This window comes from Myiozetetes cayanensis, unplaced genomic scaffold (assembly GCF_022539395.1).
Source record: "Myiozetetes cayanensis isolate MyiCay16 unplaced genomic scaffold, myiCay2020 scf2-11, whole genome shotgun sequence".
Classification (NCBI taxonomy): Eukaryota; Metazoa; Chordata; class Aves; order Passeriformes; family Tyrannidae; genus Myiozetetes; species Myiozetetes cayanensis.
Window position 1 is genome coordinate 79673838 of NW_026087411.1, and position 11267 is coordinate 79685104.

General features: G+C 41.2%; 1 long non-coding RNA gene and 1 other non-coding gene across 4 annotated transcripts; both read left to right on the forward strand.

The window, feature by feature from the left end:
- The first annotated feature begins 1550 nt into the window (after positions 1-1550).
- On the forward strand, positions 1551-10755 carry LOC126640316 (uncharacterized). Of its 3 annotated transcripts, none has more exons than XR_007628984.1 (6): positions 1551-1607; positions 3341-3390; positions 4198-4267; positions 4777-4849; positions 6316-6365; positions 6947-10755. It is a non-coding gene; the product is annotated as an uncharacterized LOC126640316 (long non-coding RNA). The 3 variants fall into 3 exon arrangements; XR_007628983.1 differs by lacking the exon at positions 1551-1607 and adding an exon at positions 1855-2105; XR_007628982.1 differs by lacking the exon at positions 1551-1607 and having other exon boundaries at positions 2128-3390.
- LOC126640823 (small nucleolar RNA SNORD50) lies at positions 6699-6769 on the forward strand. The gene has a single exon (XR_007629153.1). It is a non-coding gene; the product is annotated as a small nucleolar RNA SNORD50 (small nucleolar RNA).
- Positions 10756-11267: the final 512 nt, after the last annotated feature.

Here is an 11267-nt window from a genome sequence, read left to right on the forward strand (position 1 = left end):
GCCCTCCACAGGTGCTGTTGAAAACATGAGATTATTTAGCACTTCTAGGGACTTTAGCTTTAGGGGCTGCCTTCTTTCTTTAGTGATTAAATCAAATAGTGATTAATTTCTGTGATTACTTTGCTTATCTTCAACCCTGATGTCACTAAGGAAGTCAACATTTTCAGTGCCCTGTGGCAAAAGTCAGTTTTGGGACCTTTTGAATAGTTCAGATGGATAGATAACCAACACCATGAAGTGCTTGTCTGTGCCCAAGTCTGGCTCCTGAGCACTGCCTGAAGCACTAGCTACTCTTCCCAGATGCTCTTTCCTGCAGAAACAGCAGCTGAAACAGGTACTGGTGGGAGGCACTCAGAGCAAAAGGCAGAACTGTAGACCTTTTTCTTCATGCCTCTACAGAAGAAAGTGCAGTGGGTTGGCTGCAGCTTGCAGTCAAGAGGAGGATTTCAGATAGGTGAAACAGGTTGTGGAAGAAGAAAGGCAGAGACAAAACGAGTGTCATCCCCTGACATGGGCTGCGAAAACTTGTCAAAACACCAAGCAATTTTTGGAGCCTTTCTTCACCCTTCCTTGCTTTTCCTCAACTAAGTTGACTGATACCTTTCAATAATGAGGCATCAAAAAAAAAAAATTTATAAACAATTTGTGAGAACTCCCATAAATTAGATTTTGGGATGTGGTTTCCCATCTAGGCTGTAGTGCTCCTGTTATCCCCACTGTAGCTCAGGTACCTGCTCCCACTTCTTTCACTAGCACTTCCACAGCAGTACAGGAGGCAGATTCATCTGGAGAATAAGTCACTTTCTGACTGAGCTGCAACCGTACAACTTCCAGTGGCTATAGCAGTGGTGGCATAGAGGGAATCATAACACTCTTTGGTTGGAAGTGACCTTAAAGATCACGTAGCTCCAATCCCCCTGACACGGCCAGGGACACCTTCCACTAGACCAGACTGTTCAAAGACTCATCCAGCCCGACCTTGAACACTGCAAAGGATGAGGCATCCACAACTTTTCTGAGCAACCCATCCCAGTGCCTCACTACCCCCACATTGTCCCTGGAGGTGTTAAGAAAATATTGGATGTGGCACTCAGTGCCATGGTCTAGTTGACAAGTTGGTGTTAGGTCATAGGTTGGATCCGATGATCTCAGAGGTCTTTTCCAACCTTAACGATGCTGCGATTCTGTGAGAAACATATATTTTAAGTCTGAGAGGTGGATCTTCATCCGATTGGTTCCCTGCCCTCACTTTAAAAACTCCCGTAGAACCGCTCTGCGTTTTACGCAGAAAACCTGCAACGCAAAACGCACGAACGGCGCCGGGACCGACAGCCAGGGTCGAGCGCCCCTTTTTCCTCTGGCCTCGGGGCGCAGGCCGTGCCCAGCGAGCCGAGAGGCGGGAGCGCAGAGAGCACCGCGGAACCACCGGCCCGCCCGGAGCGCTGAGGGACAGCCCCGCCCCTCCGCGCGCCCCCGCGTCTCCGCCCCTCGGCTCGCGGGCGGGGGGCGTGGCTAGCCTCGTTCCCACCCCACGGGGTGTATATAAGGCTGGCGAGCGGTCGCCTCTCTCCTCTTCCTCTGCGGTGTGTGCGCTCTACAGGCACGCGGTAAGGTGGGGACGGCTGCGGGCTGTGCTGCGGCCCCAGCGCGGTTCGGGGTGCGCCGCGGCTTCTTCCCTGCACTTGGCCGTTCGGGGCGATCGCTCGCGGCGCCGATCGCGTAGTACTCGAGGGTGGAGCTGGGGGGTGAGGCTCGGAGCCGCGGGTAGGGCCGGCCGTAATCCCACCGCAAGGCCGCGGCCGCCCGCGCGCGGCGCCCCGCTGTCAGCCCCGGTGGTGCGAGGGGACGGACTTCGTGTCCCAGCACGCCGCGCGGGTGGCCCCCCTGCCGGAAGCGCCGTGCCGCGGCGCGGTGCGCGCTGGGAGTGGTAGTCGCGGCGGGGACCCGCGTGGCGCGGCCGGGCCCGCGCCATTTTGCTGTCCCGGCGCGGCCGGGGCCGGTGCTCGGTTGCGGAGGCGGCGGTGCTCTCAGACAGGGAACCAGGAAACCTCCTAAAATGTTGGCTAGTGCAGAGGAATGAAATTAAAAGTGCCAGTGAGAACGAGGTAGGTGCTCATTTCAGTAAAAGGTTCGGTCTCCGAACGAGGCGGAGCCGCCTTGTTGCTGTGGCACAGGGTTGGTGCTCGCGTTTGAGTTGTCTGTACATGTTTTGGAGGGCTCAGCCAGCGGCATCATCAAATTGTCCTACTGCAGGAGACTTCTAAAAATACTGTGAAATCCACGTATCATACCAAGGAAAAAAAACCCCATAACCTTAAGTTGCTTTTTAATGTAAATTATAGAGTTAACGTTTTAACTAACGATATATCCTTTGTTTTTTTAGACAGTGACACAGCAGAATAAATGGCGATGTATTAAAAAACAGAGGGGAAAAAAAAAGACAACCCACATCATCTCCCCAAAAAGCTTCCTGTGGCCTTAATAAGCCTTTCTTCCCCCTCCCCCCCTTGCAATGCTGATCTCAGTGAGCTATAGTACTTCTGGAAGAACGGGGAATACAATTAAAAAAAATAGCTATGATTCTAGGCTCTTAACCTGCAAGTAAAGATGAGGATATGGTTGGATTCATGTAGGAAGTTGTCGAGTGCATTCACTGAGTGTTGAATTAGCTTGTATAATAGCCTGAGCCACACATAAGATTACTGAACTAAAATTATTGAATCTTTACAAACCAGTAGTAACCCAATAACTGTGAAGTTTAAAGTAAGAATGTTTATCACACCCACTAAGTGGAAGCTTAACTCGAGGTTTTCCATAGCTTAAATTGTTTTTGTTAAGTGAAGCAAAATGTGTGAAGAGTTATCTTTGAAGGATTGCTAAATTTATTTGATCTGTGTAGTTTAGAGCAAGAAACTTTTTAATGGGAGCATGCTTATTTTGAGTATCGTACATGGTAAAACATCCTTTGTCATGCATTTCTTCTGGTTGAGTTGGTGAATTTTGATACTTACTCCCTGGTTGAAACAATTCTTTAAACCAGTGGAAATCAGTTCTTAAAGGACTGAAACCTTGGAATGATGAATTTTCATTGAAAATAGTTTAAAATTAAGTTCAACATCAGGTACATACAGTTATTTCTACGGTGCTTTTACTGTGAGGTTGCAAGTGGGTATAACTCACAACTGCAGTTACTTTAAAACTGCATTTCTTGCTGCTTTTCTCCAGTGAGCTTGTTGGGTAGAGGTTGTTGACAATTGTCTCATACATGTGTGTGATTTATTGGCCTGGTAATATGAATCTGCTGGTGCCAAGTTTTACGTTTTTCACTCTTTGTTTTTAGGTATGATGGAGAGGAAGTTTTCAGTTGTGTCCAGTACATTGTGCATTAAGGTAACAGCTCTGGAATTTTAATTATTGTTGCTCTAGAAGTAACACTGCATTTCTGTTATTGACCAAGTTAACAAATGCTTCTGTTTCTTAATTGGTTTCCATATTTTTGTCTGTCAAAAGTATGGGGAGTTTAAAGTGTTGTAGGGTTGTCATCTTTTTATGGCTACTAAGTGGGACAAGAAGGAAAACCAGTACACTGCATTTTCATAGCTGCCATCAAACTGATGAGTAATTATTTGATAATTTTAAGGTTTGGTGCTCTTTGCTGAGTTAGGGTCATTCCGTAGGTCAGTTCTTAGTTGCATTTCTTTTGATGTGGCATTTATATAAACATTGAAGACCCAGGTCATAAAGAGCTCTGTTAGCTTGTGCTAAATTATACTGACTGTGGAGGTGGAGTGAGCTAGCTGTCTGCCTTGGATGTGTATTTGAGTTAATATACATACATGAGCATATTTAAATGTAATTACTGAGGTAATGATCCTGCAAACTAACGGACAAACAGTATTGCATTGTGAATAAATGCATGACCACTCAAATACTTTTGAATAAAAAGCTTGAATGTCTTCAGCAATTGTCATGGTTGCAAAAGAAATCCAAACCAATTCAGGCTAACTTTTCTAGCATGTACAAAATTTTGTTTGTCAGGTGTTAAAGACTGTTCTAGAAGAATATTGAATTTATGAAAAAGTTAACTTCTAGTGCTTTTTGATTGTTTTTTACATAGTAATGTGATAGATAATGCTAGACCACAGCAAGAGGTGTTTTCTAACGTAAAAGATAATTTTTGCTTATTTTTAATTTTAGCACTTCATGGAAGCAGTATCACATGTAGAAGAATACTTGGTACACACAAGTGGATTTTCCTGAAAGCTATGTATGTTTTGAATGATTAGTGGAGATAAGTGAATGATAAGTGGATTAGTGTAAAATGTGCATGATCAAATTAGTAGCTTTAAAATTGAGATATCATATTTTAGGCGTGTTTGACGTGGTCTAGAACTGTAGTAGGCTGAAGGAATTACGAAGTTTTTGTGTCAGAGGAGCTGGTAAAATGCCTGAAATATTACTTCAATAAGGCTTTTAATTGTGAATTTGCACTTTATTGGGAGATTAGTATAAGAAAGTGTTTAGGCAAAGAAAATAAAGAGAGCATCCAGAGACTTGTTAATGTAAATATGCAAATGTTTCAATTTTTTAGTAAATGTGTATTTGTTATTTAAGTGTATAGTTGACATTCTCACCTTTTGGAAAGAAAGGATCTATATTCAATTTATTTCGACTTAGGTGCTTACAGCCAGTTGTTACAAAAGTAAAATTCAGTTCTTGCTTGTGTTATGCTATGTATGAGCATGTTGTAATTGATTATTTTACTCGAATTTCTAGAGTGCGTGAACAGTTTCAAGTAATGGGAATGTGAGGCATCCTGAAGATTTCCTGGCAACAGGAATTATAACAGGTAGAGGTAATATTTGTTGCAGCAGTGGAAATTTTTGGTTTAAAGTAATGCATTCCCATTTCAATACATTGCATATGAAAGACATAAAGCTTATTTTGTGGAATATGAGTGTATGAGCAGTGTTACAATTCCCAGTCACTGGTATTTAAGTGGTGTATAGTGATAAAACTGCCAAACCTGATATATTGCTGAGAAACTTCATATGGATCTGGCTCCTGAGATGAAAGCACTTAATCTTACCGTAACTGTCCCAGTTGGTGTTACTTTTACTGCTGCCCCTGTGAACAAGCCCGGTGCCAGCATGCGCCAGGTTGTGAATAAGAATGTTGGTGCATTATTTAAACTCATTTCAGGTCCATGTTGACATGAATATGTACTGTTTTCAAATGCTCCAATATATAAAGAGCACAGGGAGGGGAAGTGTTGAACCCCTGTCATTTGAGGTATCCTGCCTTATAGCGGGTAAATAACAAGCATTAGCCAGGTATGGTAAGGAAGCATTGCTGGCATTTGAAAACTAGTGATGTTTTCACTTTAAACCTCTTAGGACAGTTTATTTAGGGCTCACTCAGATGAGAGCGGTTAGGGGAAGCAGTTCACTTTATTGCACTGGTGTTTGAGTATATTCACAGGTTGGTTTTAGTTAGAAAGTTAAAATATAAGAACTTCTAACTTTCCTGTCTTACTACACATCTGCAACTTTATTCCACTCTTTATTCAAGAAAGGTACCTTTAAATACATTGCTAACTACCAGCACTTTCTTTTGAAGAACAGGTTTTGTATGAGTGAAACTTCTTTTGCAGCACTGCTGCCTATAAAATGCTGCATTGGTTAGACAGGCACTATTGCAAGTAGGAAGTACAGTGACTTTATGTGGCTGATGTGGAGAAAAGTCGTATGTAGCAAACCTTGCTAGTGCTACTAACCAGTGCATTTTATGTCTTTGCTGAGATACTTGCATGCTGCTTCTCAGTTGAAGGTATAAATGCCAATAAATGTTATGATAAATTTAAAAGCTTCCTAAACGAGTAAAGCATTGGTATGTCTGATCAGTGAAGACCCTATCCCAAACTGCATGTGAATCTGGTTTCTGAGTTTAGATTAACACCAGAACAGGTGAAGCATTTAAAGGTGGTGGATTTCATAGTCTGTATGTGCCTTGAAACTCAGCAAAACTGGTTTCAGTAATGGTAATCTTTTTAAGTACTGTTTTATAAAACTGCATTATTGTCAGCCCTGTTTAAAACCTGAAGGTGACATGTAAACTATTGTGTTACAAATAGGATATTTGAAGTTGAGTCTTCTAATTAGTTTCTCAGAACTTAAAGTGTACTGATACTAATCCAACATATTGAATAATGCAGTTTGGTCTGTATGAGAGGCTAAATAGATGGCAAGTTGTAATTTTGGGTGATGGAAGAAGACTTGCTGGAACTAATGATTTTTTTTTTTTTTTTTTTGACAGGAAAATAGTCCAGAAGGAACTTAACTTTCAGAAGCTTTTAGCTTTTTTGGGTATGTAGCTGAAAAGCTTCTAAATATTTTCTCATTTTAAACCTAAAGTAACTGTGCTTACAGTTCAGAATTTTTTGTATTATGACAGTTATTAATGTACTTAATTGAGTAAAGATATGTTAAGTCATAGTTGGCATTTAAAAACACTGTTCCCCAAGGCACAGTGTGTGCTCATAGCTGTGCCTAATCTTGGTTAGCTTTCAAACCTATGTATGTTATTACTGAAATACAACAGAAGACTAGGGATTGCAATACAAAAATTAAACAATTGGAAACACTATAGAAACCCAGTAATGCTTCCTACTATATTTGTTTTCTCTATTGCCTTTGTCTCATCTGTGATGATCCTATCCCGAACCTGAATTCCCTGTTGAAAAACTTAATACGGATCCGGAATCTGAGACGAGACTAAAATATTTGATTTAAACTTTCTGAAAAGTACTATACTGTCTTTGGTTTTAGTTTTTGAGTTTTTTTCCAGAAACAGTAACAATTTATACAAAGTACTGTGTGCTTATGTGGAAATTGAAGTTTTTCTCTTGAATTAACTGTTTTACTTAACCCTTGCTCTCTGTTTGCAGTGATGAGCTGGACACTTTGTCAGAGCTGTCTGACAGATGTGGATGATCAGTAACCAGGAAGAAGTGTAACACCTGAAAAGTTTTTGTGGCTTGGACTGGGCTGCCATGCTTTTACAGCCTGCTGAAACAGCTGCTGCAACTTTGTTTAGTAGATGCTGTTTTCAGAAACAGCATGTAGACTGAAATCATGTCTGCATATCTAAAATAGTGCCTTACCAAAGTAGTGAGCTACTCTCTCTAGGAAGGATAGCAGCAATATTAGTGAAATGAATGTTGAGCATTAATACATGGAAAATCCCCTGAGCAGTTACTCTTTTAAAATGTGGTATTGATTACACATTCTTGCTGATACTGAAAATCCGTGATAACTCAGGACAACAGAGCTCACATGCAGGTGCCGTAAAGACAAGGGAGAGCGAAACGAGTACACAAATGCAATCCAAAGAATCTGCGTTTTGAGGGTGATGTCATCTAGGAGATGGGAGAAAGTATATAAGGTAATGGTGTTATGGAAGCACAAACCTGAAACACTTCTATGAAAGAAAAATGTAATGTCTACAGATTGCATCGCAGTTTGTATCTGTTGAGGGACCAAGGAGATGGGGTTTTACAGACCAACATTTCAGTGTGGAAAGATGAGTACCACAACTGTGGTACTGCTTCTTTAGGAACACATTGGCAATATTAGCTGCTTGCTGTGGGGGGGGGAAGAGACCACATACATTAGAACTTGTGCTTTAAGCAGTCACTTCAAAAGTACCAGTGCTGTATCACAGTAGCAGCATATTTGCTGTATTTGTCAAATTGTCAGTCTTCCACAGAGGAACGAAGGCTCAAAAATTGGTCACCAAGTAAGTGGGATTTTCAAGACAGCTATACATAAGACTCCATCTGCCTTAAAATGTGAAGCCCAATTGTCAGAAATGCTTTATAAAGGAAGAAACATGTGAATGGCATAATAACTAAATATTAAAAGAGCTACAGTGACTGAATAATTTTGAAATGCACCAAAATACATAAAAACAACCTTAAAGTCTGCAGCCAAAAGTAACAGCACTGGGTGTTAGCAGCTCTCTAGAGAACTGGAAGAATTCCTATAACTTATGGAGTGTGCCTGTGATAAGGGACAAATACCTTGTAATGCCCAATTTTCTGCCTAAGCAGTATGAACAGGAATACCACATAAAGTAATGAAATGAAAAATAGGTATCCATTAGATTACTAAAATGTATGCTAAGGAACTGACAAAATTATAGGGGTATATTGACTCACTGAGCATCTCCTAACCATGACATTTGGTTATTAATAAGCAGTGGCCAGCTGCTTTAGGTAAAGGCTGCTTTCAGCAAGCAGCTGTAAATCAGTCTCTTGAGTGTTGGAATCTGCACAAATTTACTACAGAATAGCTTTCCCTTCATCTCTTTCAACAGCCTCTCTTTCTGTTAAATGTTTCTGAGAATGGTAGGTATTTCTGTGTGCCAGGTTTTGTACATGCTTTCTCTTGAATAAAGATGAGGATGTGAAAAACTTGCCTGTTGCCCATCAGGTTTGTATCGCACCACGGTGTTCCCTGACTGCTTGTCATTTGCAAGAGCCATGAAGGCTGTGTGGCCTTGTGCTGCCTGTTGCAGCATCTTCTGGACACATGATACTCCACATTGTGCTTAAATGATGCCAGGATAACAAACTTGGTAATCACGTACTTCAAAATTGGGAAGGGACTGGTCTCCATTTGCCCACTGCAGTTCTGTGAAAAGTCTGGGTGCTGTTGGCAGCATCTAGTGAAGCTGCTTGGTTGGTAAGTCCGAAAGTTGCCAGTCCTCTTACGGAGGTTAAAAAAATAAAGGACAGGGATGATTAATACAACAGCAATATTTGGTAAGTACTTTGTTAGGTACTCAGAGGGATTTGCATGACTTCATTGCGGGGTCAGATGAGTGTGAAATGTGTTTTGGACTGTAAAAAGACCATCTTTTTATTGTTTGGGTTGATAAGACAAAATGTGAGAGCTTTTAAGGAGATAATGCCATGTGTATATCCAGTTCATCTTGTGATGTTGGGGATGAAAAAAGTTTCAGGATTGTGAGTGACACTTCAGGTGCCCAAAGCACTTCATGTTAATCTTGTTCTAAAACCTCCATTGGAGATGGTCATGGACGTAGGATCAGCAGCATTAGAAAAAGGGGGTCAGGGAATTAAGTTGCTGTGCATTTCTGTGGTGAAGGCCTGTCAAGAAACCGTGTTGTAATCATGAGAATGATTTGCCTCACTTAGCATAGAGAAAGGTAGATGTGGCCAGTGATTAAGCATATTGCATATTGAGCTGCAAAACTTTATGAATATTCTTGTGTGGCTACAGAAAATGGGTCATGAATGAAAAATGTGCATTAGTATTGAAAGTCTGGTATTTGCAAACATAAATGGATCTTTTAACCATGATACTCCAGAGGTTTTGGAATGTGGGACTAGTGAAAGTGATGCAAGAAGGTGATTTTTGTAACCAGTTTTAAAAAGGCAAGTAGCTTGTTTTTGCTTTGTGGGAGGGAGGTAATGTTTGTAAACCACTTGAGGATTTAGTTCTGGTTTGGTTTTTGCAGTGATGTTTTATAAAAGTGATTGAGATGAGGAGTAATTGTGAAGGGTTATTCCGTGATTCATTTGGAACACATGGCATGAGATTTCTCTCCTCAAAAGCACTTCATTAAACTTCAGTTTTAAAAAACTAGATTGTTAGATTTAAAGTTTTAGCTGAAGATTCGTGCATTAAAGAGCATAAAAGCAGTTTGCTTTTTTGCGTTCTAGTCTGGTGAAATCTTTCACTAACCATCACTAGTGTTGAGCTTAAAAGTGTTACATGGCTGTTGGGCTGTGGTCCAAGAAATCGATGGTTAGACAAACTTCTGGAATGTTGCCACGTATCCCTCTTAGGGCAAAAAAGTATTTTTTTTTTTTTTTAAATTGAGTGGTGGGCTTACAAGCAAAAGGAGTACCTTCCAACTGCAAGGAAGATACAAGAGTAGACTGCATAAATGCTTTGCTGTTATTTAATAAGGTCCTTGTTAAGGTGGGAGGTTTTGTCTTGTTGAGGAACTCGTCTTGCTGGTGAAGGCTGTGGATCTATAAACAAGAGTTCCAGGTGAGTCAAAGTAACCTAGCAGTGCTTATCTTGCCACAGCACACGCACTGCTGTGGGAGTGCCAGTGCTGGTGCGATGCCTGCTTGAAGTACCAGATCTTAGTGAACTGGAATTTCAGTGGAAGCTGTGCTGCCATCCTGCAGAGAAGTGTGTGGCTGTGGCTACACCCATATTGTGTGCTGGTGTTGGACTTGCTGCCATCTGGAGCAGGCAAGATCTTAATTGTGTAAGTTGTCCACGTAAAGTTGGAGTATGTGTTTTGCCACTTAATTTCAGTGCTGATTTTTAAATATCAGTTGGTAGAGAAAGATGCTCCTTAAGACATTTAAACATGGACACAGCAGAGTGAGCAGGTGTTTATTTGACTTTGCCCAAGAAAAGGTATTTCAATTGAAGGGTGTTTAGCCCTGACTTCAGTAGTTTTTCTGCACACCCCCTCCCACAGACAGTTCAGAGGACAACATTTGAGTTATCCAGAGTATGAATGAATTTAAGAGATTAATGGTGATTTCAGATGAGTGGAGTACAGATGGAGGCCTTTGTATGCTATGTAAATGCATGTGTCTGATGTGCATTCTCTGCTTTTTGGTGTTACAACCAGTGTTACAAGAGTTGTTTGTCTGCCATTGTCTGTTTCCCTTGGTTGATATAAATGGGGAAAGTAAAATTACAATGATGAATTCCATTTTCTTTCAAGCATCATGTGTTTTTTTTAGTTGATAGTCCAGTTGAGCTATGAAGACAGTACTTCTCTGCCATTGTCTCAAACTTCCTGCGGGCTCTGGAGGACAAAGTGGTGTTTGATGCTCAGAAGAATGGCTGTATTGAGTGGGACAGAGTCTGCCTCGTTCAGTATTCTGTCTGAGGATGACCAGGATAAGGAGCAGGAGAAGTATAGAGAGCCTTTCCAGCAGTTTTCTTGGGAATTTCCTGAGATTTTTATTTGTATTTGAATACTACTTGGCAATTATGACCTATGTCCATTTAAAGATTTGAAACATGAAGCATATGTGGGCTGTAAAATAGATGAAGCAGTGGGTATGTTAGTAATTGCAGGAAGGGTGGGAGAGGGCTGAAATAAAAGCTTTTTTTTTTCTGATTGGAGTTCTCCACAGCTGAAGGAGCACCCTCCCAGCAACAGTGGTGCTAGTTTTGTAGGTGAAAAATTATTAAAATCTGTCCTAA